This window comes from Esox lucius, chromosome 12, assembly GCF_011004845.1.
Source record: "Esox lucius isolate fEsoLuc1 chromosome 12, fEsoLuc1.pri, whole genome shotgun sequence".
NCBI lineage: Eukaryota > Metazoa > Chordata > Actinopteri > Esociformes > Esocidae > Esox > Esox lucius.
This window is the reverse complement of record NC_047580.1, coordinates 32,969,626-32,989,572: the sequence shown is the minus strand read 5'-3', so window position 1 is coordinate 32,989,572 and position 19,947 is coordinate 32,969,626. Positions and strand designations below refer to the sequence as shown.

The window sequence follows — 19,947 nt, the reverse complement described above, 5'->3', positions numbered from 1 at the left end:
ACCACTCTGCACAATAAATGTTCACACCAGTGTGCGTGCAAGCCTGTTAGTTACGTCTCCACCTCCAAACGAGCTAACAAACAAATCCTTAGGGGTTGGAGTGTAACAGTGAGCGATGTATTACAAGACATGCCAGCTAGATTGGTGAGGTTGGTGTGAACAACCAGATCTGCACCAAAGTGCTTACAGAGTATAAGTTGCTTCCCATTAGACACTCAAAAAGTTTTATGCGGCAGGTGTATTTCTATGTTGCTAACGTGAGTTTTTCGAGAAGGATAGCTGCATAAAAGAAAAATTACTTGGTACTTGCATACGACATTACTGGCGGTGATCATCTTGATGTCTTAACAGTCGTGTTCTTTATTCACACTACTTCGCAGCACTGTTGTCCACAATATGAGTTTAAAGTGACTAACGTACGCGTAGCCAATTTCTAGATGGCTGCTAAAGCACTGTACATTACAATTTTCACTGAAAAAATGACAACTAAATAGCTATAGTTACAACTAAATTGTAACTATAGCTGTAACTATGGCTGTAACTAGAGTATGCTGTTAGCTCTGGCTGTTAATATGGATGTAACTATAGCTGTAACTATGGCTGTAACTAGCTGTAACATAGTTATAGTTGTGTATATGATGTTAGCTATGGCTTCTACTATAGTTGTGTATATGATGTTAGCTATGGCTTCTACTATAGTTGTATATATGATGATAGCTATGGCTGCTACTATGCTTGTATCTATGATGTTAGCTATGGCTGATACTATAGTTGTATCAATGATGTTAGCTATGGCTGTTACTATAGTTGTATCTATGATGTTAGATATGGCTGCTACTATAGTTGTATCTATGCTGTTAGCTATGGCTGCTACTATAGATGTAACAAACGGCTGTAATTACTGCCTGAATAGAATTGAACAGCCCATAATAGAACCTAGTGATATTGAGATTAAAAGCAGACAGTCTCATTAGTCTCATCAAGCATTCAGTCCCTCCCTCTCTTTTCCATGTCTGCTTAGATAAGCCTCATTAACTCACTGATAACACCCCCATCCCCGTCATCCGCCTCTGTTATTCCTCCTCATCCACAGACACAAGGTCATGGGTGAGACCTGAGTCTTGGTGCCATATTGACATCAATGATAAACAATGATGAATGTGTCCTGTCAGAAAATCTCCATTGGCTCGCCCATTTTCAGTGTCTCGGCGTCAAGCTGACGTGACTGTTTCAATGTGCTGCACACTCAAGGCTTTGATATGAACTCTAAACCGTGGCCATCGCCTTAGAGACACTTAGAGACACTCAGAATGAGGTTGGGAGGTATGTCACAGAATGAGGCTCTGCTGGAATGGACGAAATTGACAGGTTAACTTCCTTCCTGTAGCTCATGATTTCACATTTTGGCTTTTCCTATTGGTGGACCTTTAATGATCACCTGTCCATCCACAATGCCATAGTTGAGTGGAATCGGGAAGCCAGTCATATTCATTCCTATTTGCTTCTTCTGGAAGCCTCTTTGAAGAGTATCTTAGGGATTTTTTTCACATTGAATTGAGACATCCTGGTCAGAATCTGGCGAATGACTAAAATGTCCTTAGAAAATGTACATCAAAGTAATTCTCAGGTCTTAAGGCAGATTACCTTGATGTGAAGAAAAAAATCACCTGACAGTTCAGGCTCAGCTAGTCTCTATTGGTTCTCTGAAGACATAGTGGCGGTTTGTTCATGACACCCGAGGCAGCAATAGAACACGCCCTGAAATGTACAACTAGAATGTCAAAGTTCAGTTACATCTTGTCACTCACAGCTCCAGAACTCGTGCTGCCGGTTACCAACATTTTACGTGGTCTCAATGAGGAATGAGAGCAAACACACACAAACAGAGTCACAGAAAGAAAGACACACACATCGAGAGAGACAGATTAAGAGATACACAGAGATAGAGAGAGAGACACAACGACACAGAGAGAGACACACACACACATACGCACGCACATCAAAAGAAACAGAGACTATGAGAGAGAGAGAGACACTGAGAGAGAGAGAGAGAGGGACATGATAAATATTACACTGTGGATCCCTAATGCCCTCCCACTCTGTTATGACTAACACAGCTTTGTAAAGCTGTAGCCTGGCTGTCCGTCCGGCTGCAGTGAGAGTGGGAGTGGAGAGGGTTGGAGTGGGTGAAGGATGGAACAGAGCTGTGTTGTAACCGGGGGTCCACTGGGGAGATTCTGCTTGTGACATGCCAGTGACCAGTTCTTAGCGTGTTACATGGAGGGGGGGGAGACAGGAAACGCACCGATGTAAAGTTTGACTCTCTTCTCAGTTGCCTTTCAATCAACCGGTTGTGTAAAAGGAAATCAAACTGCATACAAATCGTCAGATAACAACAGGCGGAGGTAAATATGCGGCCTGTGAAAATACAGCTCCGTAAAAAAGAGACCACTGCACCATTTTCTTTCGTTTCCTAAAAAGTTGAAAAGGAAGGTTTTGATTGAGGAACAGAAGGGTTAAAATTAAGAAACCACAAAAAATGTAACCCTTCTGTTCCTCACTCAAAACCTTCCTTTTCAATTTTTTTGGAAAGGAAAGAAAAAGGAGCAGTGGTCTCAATCGATATTATTCACCTGCAGCCGTGCATGAGTGTAGAATGACATATATCAAGGTCATTGCTTGCCGCTTTCCACTTATCATGGTGTTGTGAATGTAAATGACAATTGTGTTCTTTAAAAAAAGCTAAAATAAAATCTCTAAGCTGAGAGGTTTTAGGGCTTATGCATCCTGCGCTTTGGAGGGAGGGAGGTGGGTATGTGCTATACTGTTGTATGTGTGTGTGTGTGTGTGTGTGTGTGTGTGTGTATGGTGACAGCTAATGCGTCGCCCGGAAGTCTTCATCGACGGAACAGCTGGTCATTGTGAGCTTGATACTGTGGGCCGGTTGCCAATTCAAGTGATGGGAGCATAGAAATACAAAAATATAGAATAATTCTATTTCTATGCTTTTGAAGAACAGTGTACAGGCTGCAGGAAGCTAATGCTTAGGTCAGTTCCTCTGTGTGTGTGTGATCCAAATCTATGTGTATACACTACATGGTTCCCCACTGAAGTAATAAAACCTGAAAATATGTCCCTAAAAAGTTGTTTGGGCAGGGTTCCCCCCTTTTTTCGTACCAGGGGAAAACGCACAATTGGGCATAGTTTTAGAATTCAAGTTACTTTTAGGTTTAGGCATTACCAGTTAAGTTAAGTTTAGGCATGAAGGTTAGGTTATTGAGGTTACGGTTAGGTAAAAGTTGGCATTCGGGTAAGGGTTAAGTTCAAGAATTGGGAACATGGATATCTCGGTAATGCTGAGGATTCATGTCTCCTACATGGATAGAAAAAAAAAGAATGTGTATTTTGTAATTTTGTAATTGTCGGTGTATGGTGTAAGCTACCGCTCAGGTCATTAGCACTCACCACTGGAGCAGATGGTCTTGGTGAGCTGTGCGGAGGTTGTCGTACTGTCGATGATGTAACAGCCCAGCCCTAGGTTTCCATTGGCCAAGGCAGCTTACATTAAAGTAGGTCAATATAAATTATTGTGTACCAATGTTTTTGTGCTGAATAAGACCACATGCATGTTTATTTTGTGTTTGTGTTAAAGGGACAGTTCACCCAAATTATGAGGTGACACATTGGTGTCCTTACTCAGCAAGCAGTCTGCAGACAAGGTTTGACAGAAAGATATATTGCACTGTCATTTTACATTTTCTACTACCTCCTCCAAAGCCGTCTCATCTGTTGTTGAAGTAAGCCCATTTTCCATCTATGTAGATGTTACATAAGGTAGATGTTACAGTTTTTTTCAATTGTTTACTCGCAATTTTGAAAACAGAGTTCTTTTTGTCAAAATATAATCACAATTATCCAAACACCACAATCAATTAGCAAAATTCCGAGATTGTTAGCAAAATGACACACTTCAGTCAAAACATACACACTTCAGTCAAAACATATACACATATTTGTGAAAATGCTATTTGATTTCATTTAACCAACACAGTCATCAATGATCATACACTATTGCAGGCAGTTTCACACTGCTGTGATAAATAAAAAACACATTTGTAAAAAAAAAAATACATAGATTTTTGGCCAGACATTCTTACTGTATGTAAGAGATAATTTAGGTGACAAAAAATAGTGAGAAACTCACAACATTATTCATGATTTGTTTTGAGATATAAGGAGAATGTAGACAAATACTGTAGGCCTACTATAACCTTACCAAGCACTGCACAACACTTGATGCTGCAGACTGAATATTTCAAGTATTTATTTCAATACTTACAGTATTTCTTACCATAATCAGTTACAGTAATCAACCAACAATGATATCAATTACTGTAAACAAATAAAATCCGTAGACAAATAAAAATTACTGCATGAATTACAGTACATACACTTTGACTCTGAAGAAAAGTAAAGTAAAAGTAAACAGAAATGAAAGAAAACTACTGTAAAAGCAACAAGAATACTGTAACTATCCGTCTCTCCGTCTGGCCGGATCAGGCCATAAGATTTCATCCACATCACAGGCTGTCTTCATTGGCAAGGCACCGTTGGAAGAATCGCCTTGTGTGACGAAACAACCCCTGCACTGAAGCTGCTTCAATAAGATCACATGCCTGTTCCATGGCCTGAATGAGGGGCAAACGGACATAAGGCCGCAGGTCATATACCTTCCATCGCCACGCTGAAAAAAATTATTCTATAGGATTCAGGAAGGGGGAGTATGGGGGAAGGTATAAAACTTCAAAATCAGGGTGATCATGGAACCAGTTCTGGACCAGAGCAGCCCGATGAAATGAGACATTGTCCCAAACGACAATGTACCGCATCTGGTCCACTTGGTGTAATGCTGTGACAATCTCATGCAATCGGTCAGGAAATGCAAGTATCCGATTTGCATTATAGGGTCCCAGATTTGCATGGTGGTGGAGGACCCCATTTTGTGTGATAGCAGCGCAAAGGGTGATGTTACCCCCTCGCTGCCCTGGCACATTGGTGATTGCCCTGTGCCCAATTACATTTCTCCCTCTTCTTCTTGTTTTTGCAAGGTTAAATCCAGCCTCATCCACATATATAAATTCATGTTGAATTTCAGCAGCATCCATTTGCAAGACTCTCTGAAACACATTAAAGAAAATAGGATGCTATTCAATATCTATAGCACAGTATTTTTTTTTGTGACAGAACATTATGAGCAGTGCACAATACCACACCATAGTCAGATGAACAATGCATACCTCCACATACTCATTGCGCAGATGTTTCACTCCCTCTGAATTTCTGTCAAATGGTACCCGATACAGTTGCTTCATGTATATTTGATTTTTCTTTAGGATTCGACCTAATGTTGACAGAGAGACTCGTTGGATGTTATTGAAAATGTTGTCATCATTGATGATATTGGCTTGGATTTCTCGTAGCCTGATACAATTATTGGCCAAAACCATGTTCACAATGGCGGCCTCTTGTGCACGACTAAACATAGGGCCCCTTCCACCTTGGTGTCCTCGACCCTCAATCCTATGTAAAAACAAAATAAGATAAAAATAAATAAATAAATAAATAAATAAATAAATAAATAAATATATATATATATATATATATATATGCAGCCTACTGTCAAATGTCACAGTAAACAATATTGATTATACAAGCTTCAGTTTCAATGTATACTGTGTGGTTAGCTTACCTGTTTTCTCGATGAAATGTCCGAATTACTGACGCAACAGTATTTCTGCTGAGATTTGGTTGAACTCTTTGTCCAGCTTCCACCAGTGTCAGTCCATGGTTAATAACATGGTCAATAAGTGTTGCATGGATTTCTCGAGTCAAATTTGGTCCTCGTCTTCTTTGTTCAGGTTCTATCAACTCTTCAAGTCCTTCTCTACCTCTTCCTCTACCTTCTTCTCCTCTACCTATGCCTCTTCCTCTACCTCCTTCTCCTCTTCCTCTACCGCCTTCATCTCCTCTTTGAGCTCCCCCTCTCATTCTCACTCTTCTTCTTCTTCTAACTCCTTCCATTTTTGTTGAAGACAGGTGAACTCACCTGCTGCCTTTTATAGCACACCTGAGTGCTGCGTTTTCAAATTAGCACATGTGTGCTTCCACACCTGGTAGATGTGATTATCCAATTCGTTCATTAGTGTGGTAATTGGCAATCTGGTGCTTTGTAATTACAAGGAAGTAACCTCACGATCCTTATCTGTGTCTAAGGTGTGAAAATGTGTGTAGAGTTTTACAAATCACTGTGTGTAATGTTTTGCAAAAAGGGTGAAGCGGACATTGTGTGTAATGTTGTGCAAATCTGTGGAGGTGTTTTGCTCATTGGAGTAAAATTTTGCTAGTTGTGTGGACATTTTTATTTTAGTGTGTAAACAATCGTAAAAAACTGTAAAACCCGTGATAGATCTTTTTCACATAAAGTGTGTATGGTATGTACCACAATCTATTGGGCTTCGCCAGTATAGTTTTGATTGTGCGACAGAACATTATTAATTGCTATTATTAATCATTATTTCACTATGTTCTGTCAAATCACATTAGTGGTGGGGGGGGGGGGGGTTTGCTCAGAGATGGTGCTGAACTCATGCTAATATGTTGACTATGGAGCAGTTTTGAAATGTTAGCATTATACCTTAAGTGGGTGAGGATGGTTACAAATGTTTCCTGAAAGAGAGAGAAAAGTTAAGATTACTCTCTTCAGTAAGGTGAACTGTAATGCTGTGGGCACTTAGTTTGTCCATGAATATGTGAAACTGTATTCACCTTATACATACAGTGGGGTGAACAAGTATTTGATACAATGCCGATTTTGCAGGTTTTCCCACTTACAAAGCATGTAGAAGTCTGTCATTTTTATCATAGGTACTCTTCAACTGTGAGTGACGGAATCTAAAACAAAAAAAATCCAGAAAATCACATTGTATAATTTTGAAGTCATTCATTTGCATTTTATTGGAGATGGGTGTGTGATATGTTGTTCATATGTGCATTATTTAGTACAATTACTATCTGACCTCATTTAGCCATTAAATTCAAAGTCCAAGTGAGTGGTTTTGACCTGGGGAAGAAATTGGCACATACATGACATACAATATTCCCAGGATGCATCATTAAAACTCTTGTTCTCCCCAAAGTGTTTCTAAGACATTTCTTCTGACTACCACCTTGTCTCTGTGTGTGTGTGTGTGTGTGTGTGTTTGTTCAAGTTTATCTATCCCAGGAAAATTAAACAAGTAAAATTTGACCTTGTGGGTACATTTTGCCTGTCCCCATGAGCAAAAAGGCTATTTTCAGATTAGGGGTTTGGTTAAAACATACAGCTGACATTTACATGGTAATTTAACAGACAGCCATGGTAGTGTTGGAAAAGGTCAAATGTCACCTTAGTGTTTCATGCACACCCACACATACACACACACACACATTTTGCCTCAACAATTTCATACACATTGTATTCTCACAGTAAAGCCTCTGGTAGTACTTGATTGGCCCGGCTATTCTGAGAAGGGAAGCCTGACCCCTCTAGTGTGAGATTAACAGGAAAACTCCCTATTGCCCTCAGTAACTTCAGACCTAAGGGTCATCAGACCTGTCGTCGCTTGCGTCCCATGATGCACTGGGATCTACAGGCAATGATGAACAAGCCAACTGGAAGCAGGCGATGATGAACACTAGGTTAGGGAAAATATGATTATGACTGGGAGTAATGTTTTGTGCCACCACAAGAATTGACTGGGTGTGTTTATGCAGTACACAGTGGAGGCATACCTCAGAACAGTTCCACCTCAGGTCTGCGTGTGTACACAGTGGAGGCATACCTCAGATCAGTTCCACCTCAGGTCTGCGTGTGTACACAGTGGAGGCATACCTCAGAACAGTTCCACCTCAGGTCTGCGTGTGTACACAGTGGAGGCGTACTTCAGAACAGTTCCACCTCAGGTCTGCGTGTGTACACAGTGGAGGCGTACCTCAGAACAGTTCCACCTCAGGTCTGCGTGTGTACACAGTGGAGGCATACCTCAGGACAGTTCCACCTCAGGTTTGTGTATGTACAGAAGGGCCATATAGCAGAACTCTTCACCCTGGCTGCCTGCTCTTCCTGACTGATACACACTGACTGGCAAAAATACAACAACAAAAAATGTCGGAGGATGGATACCCTCTTACTAAAAACAATGTTCATATTTGTTGTGAATCTAAGAATGCTTTTACACAAGCACCCCAATTCTGAGATGTATTTCATTTGTTATTAGCCTATTTTTACCAGCATCATCCTTTGCAGTAGCTGGGTGAAAACTCACAATCGGGCTTCCTGTGTAAATGTCCCTCTTCTGTTCTGCCTTTGCTGTCGCCGTTCAACACCCTGGTGGCAGAGCAGAGCTGTGAACCTTTTCCCCTGACATTGGTACCACAGTTAACCTGTCCTATTTATATCCCGGAAGAGAGATGGGCATCATAATGTGCAGATTAAAGAAGGCGCTGTTGAGAGCTCGCTTTCTCTCTCCGTTGCGCTCATCCCGTCTCTTTCTGTCTCCCTCATTTCCTTCCTCTCCCCTCCTTCTTGTCCGTTCTTGGTCGCTCGTCCCACAAATTGTTTTTCACCGGTTTTTAACTCTCTTTGCTCTTGCCCGCTGTCCCTGTCAGTATGTCTCTGTGTTACACCTTTGTTTTCTGTCTAACCAGGCTTGTCCAGAGCTGCTGTCTGGAGTCAGGAAGGAGGTAGGACCCTGAGGCAAAGAAAAATGCTGTTAAATGAATTTATGTTGTAACACAGAGTGTGTTGTGGATTATTGTGGCTCACTAAATAAAGTGGTAGCAAATGATGTCCAGTTTGGTACCTGCCAATGAACTGAGGCGGTGAGACGAAAGCTATGCTCTCAGGATTTAATGTGTGATATCCTAGTGCCCTCTAGTGTTTGGATCCGTGTTTGCACCCAGGAATAAATCCATATTACGTTCCGTCTCTCTACTCTCTCTAGAGATGATCAGACATCTGTTCGCCATCTCTGCTTTACAGCCTTGTACATTACTGCGACAAGTCAAACTTTTTTACTACATCCTTGACATTCGGCAGACCCCCTCACCCAGTGTAACATGTACCAGTAGGCATATAATGGGCCCACCGTGGGAATCAAACCCATGCTTTGCCCACTGAGCCACGCGGAGCCTCTTGTATCTATTTGTCCACACATGTGGACCAACAACTATACCGGACAACACTATACCGGTGTCGTCCGGTGTAGTCCGGTGTCGTCCGGCGACGTCCGGTGTAGTCTGGTGTTGTCCGGTATAGTCTGGTGTAGTCCGGTGTCGTCCGGTGTCGTCCGGTGTAGTCTGGTGTCGTCTGGTATAGTCTGGTGTAGTCTGGTGTCGTCTGGTATAGTAAGCTTCCAACTATGGACCACATGTCTGGGCCCTTTTCTCTCAGTGATCCTTGTTCTCCCTAGCCTCTGCTTCCTGCAGTCCTCTCACTGAAAACAGTAAAATCCCATGAGGCGATGTACATCTGAAAAATATGTCCCGCTGGGTTTTTCATGGAGCAGCACCTCTAGCATTTGCCAGAACTGCCCGGTGGCCAGTCCTACAGTGCCCCTCCTCAGCCTGCATGGCTCCATCTCATCTTCCCTGGTGAAAAGGCTAGCAGACGGTTGTGTGTCCCAAATGGCACCTTTACCTCTAGGTGGTGCTCTACTATTGATCATGGTCCCATGAGGTATGAGGGTGCTATTCGGGAGACACCCAAGGTGATACATTTATTGGACAGAACAAGACAGTCCCTGTGGCAGACCTGGTGGTTCGCCAGCCGCCGGCGCCTTCAGGACAAACACGCACACACGCGTGGTGACAAACGACCCAGCCTGGCTGCTGCCGTGGCGAAAGCGTCATCAGTTATCATCCATCATCATTATCATCCTGCCTTGGATCTCTCCCTCATCATCATCCCTCTCTCTCCTGTTGTCTGTCTGTTCCTCCCACCCAGTTCCATTATTGATTGCGGAAGAAGATGTGGTTTGATGAGGTCTCAGCAAATGTCTTTGTTAGGCGGATAAATACAACAGGAGCAATGGCATCGTCTGTGTTCCATGTTTTTTACTAAAAAGATCGTAATCGCTCTAATAGTCCTCCTGATAATCAGATCAATAGTCCTTCTGACAATCACACTAATAGTCCTCCTACCAATAACACTAATAGTCCTCATGACAATCACACTAGTAGTCCTCCTACCAATCACACTAATAGTCCTCCTGATAACCACACGAATAGTCCTCCTGACAATCACACTAATAGTTTACCTGTTAATCACACAAACATTCCTGACAATCACACTAATAGTCCTCCTACCAATCACACTAATAGTCCTACTAATCACACTAATAGTCCTCCTGACAATCACACTAATAGTTTACCTGTTAATCACACAAACATTCCTGACAATCACACTAATAGTTTACCTGTTAATCACACAAACATTCCTGACAATCACACTAATAGTCCTCCTACCAATCACACTAATAGTCCTACTAATCACACTAATAGTCCTCCTACTAATCACACTAATAGTCCTCCTACTAATCACACTAATAGCCTTCCTACCAATCACACCAATAGTCCGCCTATCAATCACACTAACAGTTCTCTTCCTATCAATCGCACCAATACACCTCCATCATATCACATTAATAGTATCCCTACCTTGAAGGCAGTGAAACGGCATTATCTTTACTTGATAATGCCTTGAAGTCAGTTAATGCCTTGAAGTCAGTTCAAATGATTGGTGATTTCATAAATGCCAACAAGTGTCAGTTATTCATTAAAGGTGCCAGACACATGGGGGAAAGTAATCTCCTTCGCATTGAACTCGGCCACGACAATTAAAGACGGCCTGCTGTTACTGGAACCATAAACAACACTAATTCCACTGCGCACAGTGAAATGACATGGCCATAAAAAGCAGTGGTCTGTTAGGTTTAAGATACAGTTCTGGGGCTTAAAGAAAGACACGCACACACACACACACATACATACACACACTTAACTCTGAACCATCAGCTCTGGCCATTAGAGGGAATGATTTCAGTCGTATATTTTGGGAACAGTACTCTCCTCTTGCCCATTATAGTGGTACTGTAATGGAGACTCCTCCGTCTGGCTCCTGACAGTGGAGAAAATGGATGATTGTTATAAGAGGCTAAAAGCGATGGGCCATATATCACATGCTGCCTCATTCCTACACCGTGTATAGATGTGCCGAATGGAATCAAATCTACTTTCCATACATGGAGAGTTCAATGTAAGGAAATTGCTTGAAGATACCATCCTACTAAACATAACATTTACACTGTGCAGTCTGTTTAGAGAGTGGGAACGATAAACTGTTGTTTATTTGCTTCAGTTTCACATCTTTTGTTTGCGTACATTATTGATTGCGTTAGTACCTCAAGTTCAATTTTAAAATTTTTGTTGTTATGGGGGGCGGATGAATGAGCGAATTGGATGCTGAGCTAAATTTGGAAAGATTACCAGGGCAAAAATATCTGAAATGTTTCATCATTAATAATTGATGTGTGGTAAAATATCATCCATCTTGCCCTCTTTCCCGACAGATTTCCAAGTTCACTGCCGAAAAAAACATCCCCATAACATGATGCTGCCACCACTGTGTCCTTTCACAGGTAGGTGTTCTCAGGGATCCCAATTGCGTTTAGGCAAAAAGATTGTGGTTTCATCTCACTAGAGAAATCTTTGCTGTGTCTTCCACATGCCTTATAGTGAAATCCCAATAGGATACAATGTGAAGGAATTTTCTAAATGGGTTCCACCAGTGGCAATCCTCCATCTGGTTATTGATATTTGGGCATTTTCTCTTATCCTGACTGTGGCACTCTTCAAACCCTAACCGGCCTTCAGTGTTACCATTACACACTGTTTCAGTGGACTCCACTCTAGACAGAGTTGTGCTTGTGACATATCCTTTAATATGTTTAAAAAATGTATAATGGATTTAACTGTGCTCTGTGGAATCTGTGGAAAAAAGGTTTGGGAGTTTTTTTTTATAACCCAACCCTGACTGGTGATTTTCCAGAAAATTCTCCTAGGCTGGTTTTGAGGGCTCTTTGGTCTTCATGGTCATTTGGACGTGATCTATGCCGTACTCTGGAGCCTTCCAGAAACAGGTGAATTTGCTGTAATATAATGTGACACTTCAGGTGTACACAGGTGGACTCAGTTCAACAAATTATGAAGGCAATGAGCTTCATTACAGTGTTCTTTGTGTATCACAGATGATTCCTAATGCTGTCAACACTTTTCCAGGGGGGAGTAGTTATTAACAACAAATATGATTCTTTCTTTTCCACCTCACCATTATGTAGTGACAGAAAAAAAAGTTCAATTGTTCAATGTTCTACATTGTAAGACAACTTAATGTCCAAGGGTTATTTTGGGGAATACCTCTACTAACCAATGTGTCACCTACCAGAGTGAACACCAAAGTTTAACATTAGAGCAGAGTATTTTATTCAAAAGAGACCTCAGAACAAGAGCCATGAATGACATTAGTCATGTATTGACCCAGGGAGAGTCAAACTCTGGTTCGGTGGTGTTAGAATACCATGGGCCACACATGCGCTAAATAGGAAATCTCTAAATTAAATCTCCCTTCATCTCCTCTCACATTCTGACAACCTGTTTGTTTTGTCTGGGAATCATCTGCATACAGTCCCAATCTGGCCACCCGATCGGCGTCTCCGATGCTGGCGAGGCAGGCCCGTTGTGACGGGCCGATGACAATGGAACTCAGCGTGACCCAGACAACACTGATTCAGATGGACCGACCAAAACGACTTGAGGAAACCATAAAAGAATCCCCAGTTGGCGCAACAACTGGGGAGATACACAATACAAAGAGACTGGCATACAGACAGACATACAGAAAGACAGACAGACTTGAATACAGACAAAAAGACAGACTGGCATACGGACAGACACACAGAGAGGCAGACAGACTTGCATTCAGACAGAGAGACAGACAGACTGGCATACAGACAGACACACAGAAAGACAAGACAGACTTGCATACAGACAGACACACCGAAAGACAGACAGACTTGAATACAGACAAAGAGACAGACAGACTTGCATACAGACAGTCAGACTGGCATACAGACAGAGAGACAGACAGACACACAGAGATGCAGACAGACTTGCATACAGACAGAGACAGACAGACTTGCATATAGACAGAGAGACAGACAGACTTGCATACAGACAGACAGACAAAACACAGTGCATTACTAGTTGCACCAGGCTAACTGCTAACTTTCCCTCCAGGTCAAAGAGGCAGTCGTGACCTGTCATAGCCCGACATGCCTGGCATCGATAAAACAATAAACACCAGGCCCCTGACCCTCCACCTCTAAATAACAATAACAGGGCTCACCTCAGAACCCTTCACTTTCATCCTCTGATCCTCAGACCAAATGATGAGCAAGGCACAAACATCCACACTTATCCACACACACTCATCTACTCACATCCACACTTATCCACACACACACACATCCACACTTATCCACACACACACACACACACATCCACACATATCCACACACACTCATCTACTCACATCCACACTTATCCACACACACACACATCCACACTTATCCACACACACACACACACATCCACACATATCCACACACACTCATCTACTCACATCCACACTTATCCACACACACACACATCCACACTTATCCACACACACACACACATCCACACATATCCACACACACTCATCTACTCACATCCACACTTATCCACACACACACACACACACATCCACACATATCCACACACACTCACATCCACACTTATCCACACACACACACATCCACACATATCCACACACACTCATCTACTCACATCCACACTTATCCACACACACACACACATCCACATACATACATCCACGCACACACACATCCCCATACAAACATCCACACACACACAAACACACACACATTCCAAATACATCCTCACAAATCTACACACTTCCACACACATCAACACACACACATCCACATACAAACATTCACACATCCACATACAAACATCCACACACATACACATCCACATACAAACATCCACACACACACACACACATCCACATACAAACATCTCTAACCCTAATTGGAGGTTTCACTCTAAATCTAACTCCTAAAGTGTGGGGATTTGTCTTTTTTTTAATCTAACTTCTGGGGACTTTTAAAAGGAATGTAAAACATGCCCACACCCACACACACATTTTACTATCTGTGTGGGAACACATTTACATTCTCTTACACTTAACCCAACCTTTGACTTTAACCCTTTGCAAAACGCTAACTTTTAATCTAAACTTATGTATAGTTATACATGCACATGAACACCCACACACTTTAAATACTTTGAGGCGACAAATCAAATGCACAATTGAATAAGTACTATGTTTGAAACACAACGCAGAACACTTCCTTCTTCTCCAACCAGGCAGCCCAGGACCGCTGGAGTAGGTCCCCGCTAGCTGCTTCTCTCCTTGACCTACAATACAGGCCTGCAATCTGAAGACCACAAACTGTCAGCCTATGTACATGCACCCCCCCCCCCACCCCCCCGATATCAGCAATGCAAGTTTGAACTGATAACCCAGGCTGTACATGCACTTCACAAGGGCTAAGCAATCGTTACATCGACATTCTGAGCTACAGGGAATAGAGCCGAAATATCGCACATAGATTGTATATCCTCTTTACATTCAGATGCTAAAGGGAGTTTTAAAAAGTATTCACATTTGGCCTGCCATATGTGATGTCCTCCAGTGTTTGAAATCTGAGATCAGTCACACGGGGGGGACTGAGAAGGGGGGGGGGGGCTTGTGGATCCCATGGACACCTTATACTTAGCGTGCACCAGGGCCAGCGAGAAGAAAAAGAGCAGTATTGGATTAGATACCAAAATAAGGCAGTTGTTTGTTTTAATCAGTCTGGTGACACAGGAGCTTTTGAAAGCGCTGGGGGAAGAAAGTCTGGAAGGAAAGAGAGGCGGGGGGGGGGCAAGCAGGGGTTAACGCACCCCCCCCCCCCGCCCCCCCAGGCCTGGGCAAGATAGAGGAGACAGCGTTTTAGATATTGGGAGTGCGGGGGTCCGAGGGAGGTCAGAGTGGATCGTCGGCTGGCCAAGAAGAGTTCACAGCCAGTTATCCCTGGAAGCGAGAGGACGGACTCACGCAACCAAATAACCACTGTCTGACACTGATACTGTTACGTGTTCTGCAGATGACCTCTCATTGGTGACTTCACCTAACAAATAAAGAAAGACAAAAGAAAAAGAAACCTAGAAGATAAACTGATTCATCAAATACAACCCCCCGACATAATTTGTTTACTTAAAGAGCGTCAGACTGCGGTTGCTGTGAGAGGAAGGTCCCCAGAAGGTGAACAGAGGCAGTTCAGGGCCGCTCAGCCCTGTTCTCGGAAAGCTACCGTCCTGGAGGTTTTCTCTCCAACCCTCCACACTTGATTCCACTAATTAGCTGGACGAAAAGCAACGTCAGGAAAGTACCAACTGGGACCGGAGAGAGAAACCAACAGGGACAGTAGACCTCCAGGAACTGGGTTTTGGGTGACCCTGCAGCACAGAATGTTGTGTCTCATACGGTGAATGTGAACGTTATTCCAGTGACAGCCCCCTTGTTGTAGGTAGATGGGTTTAGCTAAGCCAGTGCTAAGCTTACTGATGACATACAGATGGCCCTGGAAAATAAGAGCTCCTGTCATCACCAAGCCGAAACCTGGCCTCTGGCTCATTTGCATTTCAATGGAGGGGCGGGCTTTAACGACCAAGCAGACTTACATGCGAGTTGGTCTCTGGAGCCAGATGTTGTGGTGCAGGTAGTCCAGTGTGACAAAAGGGTTCAGGCGACGGCCTTTCATCTGGTGGTCGTGGTGGGGAGGTGGTGGGCCTTTTGCTGTAAGTGGGGGAAGGAGAAATTGTGGTCTGATGAAATTACACAGGATATCTATCCGCTGGTGAGACCAAGGCGAGGTAATCACGTACACAGATATGAATGTAGGTCAATTCAGCCAGCACGGCAGAGATGCATCATCCAGCTGTGCTTATAAGGCTAAAAGATGACTGACATTCGGGGGGCTGAAAGTCAGTCAAGAGTTAATGACTGGGTCCAACAGCCCTGTGCTGCTGATATGAGTAGTGTCAACATCATGTGAAGTGTCCCCCTGTGCCTGTGGAAGAGGGCCGCCTGGTGAATTATATTTAAATAGCATGGCTGAGTTAACTGTGCCATCCAATCAGGCCAGTCTTACTGAATGCAGACGTGTCCATGCAGACCAACCGTCAGGGCTGTAGCGTGCACATGTGACAAATAAACCCAGAAGCCGAAAGACCACAACATCACAACCAAGCGGTTGGTTGTCATAGCACCAGTGGCACTCTTCTCACCCCTTAATGTGTGTAGTGAGACTCTTCAACCTGGAGGTGGCACTGATGGACTGACTAGGGGTTGCCGTGGCGACGTCTCGTCTCAGGGCCACAGGTATCGCTTTACCATCCGATGCTGCCGATTCTCTCTCTCTCTCTCTCTCTCTCTGCTGCACTCTTTCTCTCTCACCTGTTTCTCTTCAATTTGAAGGACTTTATTGGCATAGGAAGCCTTTGTCTGCACATCCAAAGCAAGTGGGGGAAAAAGAAATGTACATTATATTTGGGAATAAAAAAATAAAATGAAAGATATTAAGTAAATGCTGAGTAAACATTACACACAAGTTATTGTTAGCATTCTATTGTAAGTTACAGTATGTGCAGTGTAGATTTTTTTTGTAAATAGCCTTGATTAATACTGACAAGGGAGAACAAATAAAGAAAAGAACATTGCTTAGGTTCACAATGTTTATGCTCCACTGGTTTCCCTTTTTCTCATAAGAATCTGTCACACAGCTTTCGGCAGAGACTTCACATTGCAGTTTTTCGTCAAACAGATACAAGAGTTCATCAGTGTTTGATTGGATTTCAATTTATTTGTGGGCATGTATGATCTGAGGAAAATATGTGTGTTACTGTTTATTTGGCAGGAGGTTAGGAAGTGCAGCTCTGCTTCCACCTCATTTAGTGTGCTGTGGACACTGTTATCTCTCTCTCTTCTTTAACTTTTGCTTTCTCTTTTTCTCTCTCTATCCAAATGTCACTTTCTCCCTCACTCTCTTTTTCCCTTCGCAATGCTCTTTCTCTCTCTCTTGCTCTCCATGTTGCTCTTTCTCACACTCTCTTTCTCTATGCTCAGAGAAGGCATATTTGGGTTTGGTGGATTTTTCTCTAAGCCAAAAGCTCCTGCGTGTCCATCAGCCTCTCTCTCTTGCGTTTCTGCGGCCTGGCTTGGCTAGCTGTAACACAATCCTTCGCAGTCTTGGAAGTGGGAACCCTATTGCTGAGAAGTGGACGGACTGTAAATTCGATTTTCTGGGTCCCGTTGAGGATGGCGTTTCCGGTTGCGCAGCTCATTATGAGGTGTGTCTGTGTGTATACATGTGTGTCCTCGCGTCAGTGTGAATGCTCACCTCTAAGCCCCATGCAGTTCATCATTTCTGTCTCCCACCGCTGTCAAACTGCTTTGATCAGCCCAGTCATTCAGCAGACTATGAACTGCAACAAGATCATGTGGGCCCACCGTCTTAGTCCTGCGTAAGTGTGTTCGCGCAGCCTTTAGCGTGGTCTTCTTCCCGTTCGTATGCTAGATCTTAATTTGATAACTCTGCCATTGCGGGAACTTAAACTGTTTACGGGGATTTTAAAAGCCTTATGTTTGTGATTTGCTCTTCTGAACGCCGGACCTGATTTGTCTCGTTGTATCAAACCGAAGAAAAACATGCCTGTTAATTATAATCAACAAATCAATTCCTATTTCCTGTTGCTGCAAGATTGTTTTTGATTCTGTGGCTTAAATTAAGATATGGGATCTGTAGTAGTTGCTTTGTGGAATGCCATGACAACTCAATGAGTTCTGCATAACATTACTATATCGTTCAGCAAATCCAACAGCACTTATAGTCCTCTACTCTTTATTGGAAACCCAACGAAAGGAATAAATACTTTCAATACTAACATTTCTCAGCAGTCCAAGCTTTGTTTAGAATGATGTGCTTGCTGAAAGGAATTTTAGCACATAGGGAAAAGTGGACAACTCTATTTTTCCATTTGCAGCTGCTTTCTATTTCAACACTGTGCAGAATAAACAGTTTATTATTATTATTCAACCACTTCAGTATGCCAAGGTCTCATCTGGAAAAAACCTGAATTCTCACTTCGTGCTCTCAACAAGTCACTTCTCAAAAAGTCACTCTGATTTGCTGAAGCTCACTTCAGAATATGAGATAATACAATGTTTGTCCAGGGAGCTTTATAAACATCTAAAGGTCAAGTAAAGGTATGCAACCTATACGTCCACATGTAAACCAGGCGGTTTCAATCCCGAATGCTGATTGACTGACAGCAGTGGTATATGAGATCTTATACCACAGGTATGAAGTCACATTGCATTTTACTCTTGTAATTACGGTGCTAACTGGTTTATAAGAGCAATAAGGCCTCTTAGGGGGTTTGTGATATATTGCCAATTTACCACGACTAAGCACTGTGTCCAGGCACTCGACAATGTGTCGTGCCTAAGAACAGCAGTTAACCGTGACATTGGCTATAAACCACACCTCCTTGTGCCTTATTGCTTACAGGTAACTGATGTGAAAATGCAAAGGTTTGAGAATGTCCAATATCTACACAGATAAGCGTCAACGTATGTACAACAAATAAACATACCTCATTCAGTACATATACTATATACTCCCATAACATTTGGGAAAGACTGGCCCTGGTCGTACCACACTGGTTATTGCCGGGAGTCCATCAGAGGCGGTGCAACACCATCCGGGTTGTGTGAGGGATGGGTCGCCCCGTCTCATCACACTGGAGCGACTGCCTGGGGCAGGACGTCACCTAGACATGCTTGAGCCATCTGGGAGCCATTGGAAAGAGACAAGGACGTCGTTACGAATTTTTAAGTATGAGTGTGATCCCCTGAACAGGAATTTCAGTCCACGTTTTATGCCCTGATCCGCCGCACTCAACCACCTGCAGCACAATGTTGTCCCTACGGCCCGGCTCAACGGGCACCTAGTTTATTGGAACCTTTCAGGACGTTTTTTGCTGGAGAACTTGCTGAAGAGTACAAATTCCCCCAGCCAACAATTGCGGGTTGAGCTGCTAAGTGCCTGACCCAGCGGTGGGGAACGGCTAGAGTGCAATGTGACAGTATGCCCAGTACAACACCCACCCGACCGATGCTGGCCAGTTTGTGCCGTCTGGTCCCTGGGCGTCGTGGCGTTTCACAAAGACGCAGCCGTGCTGACCGCTGCGCAGCTCGGGGCCCCTGTGAATGTCTGGTTTGGACTGGGAATGGCCGCATACAGACGCCGGGTCTTAATTTGTTCATCCTGCTGTGGTAGGAATGTTCCAGACAATGTTTAGAGGAGATTCTAAAGTTTTAAAATGTCCATTAATTTCCACTTTGAATCGTCAGATTTGATGTGCCCCCCACCCCCCCGAATTAATAATGTGTTCATTCCTGAGTGGGAAAGAAAATAATACATTGACAATAATCCACAGAATTAACAGTCTCTTTAATTTAATTCCGGATTTAGGAAACTCTCAAATTTGAAACATTGCATCTGTAGACTATTTTGTACAACTGCCTAGCAATTGCTTTTTTACCAAAATGTCCCAGCCAAAGCTTTTTCACTATGAGTGCCCGGCCGCTGATCATGATCTGTAGATCACCAGCAA

The 19,947-nt window shown here is 43.1% G+C and overlaps 1 protein-coding gene and 1 long non-coding RNA gene across 2 annotated transcripts in view; one reads left to right on the top strand and one right to left on the bottom strand.

Annotated features, from left to right (window-relative positions):
• The first annotated feature begins 2,205 nt into the window (after positions 1-2,205).
• The window catches only part of alx3 (ALX homeobox 3), a 38,690-nt gene continuing 20,948 nt past the window's right edge, over positions 2,206-19,947 (top strand). Inside the window, exon 1 of the mRNA XM_034295975.1 lies at positions 2,206-2,405. The gene's annotated coding sequence lies outside the window, so the exon portion shown is untranslated. The remainder of the gene's footprint in view (positions 2,406-19,947) is intronic.
• On the bottom strand, positions 15,959-19,112 carry LOC117595388. Its single transcript, XR_004576613.1, has 3 exons — positions 18,987-19,112; positions 16,558-16,774; positions 15,959-16,066 (listed from the first exon to the last, which is right to left on the bottom strand). It is a non-coding gene; the product is annotated as an uncharacterized LOC117595388 (long non-coding RNA).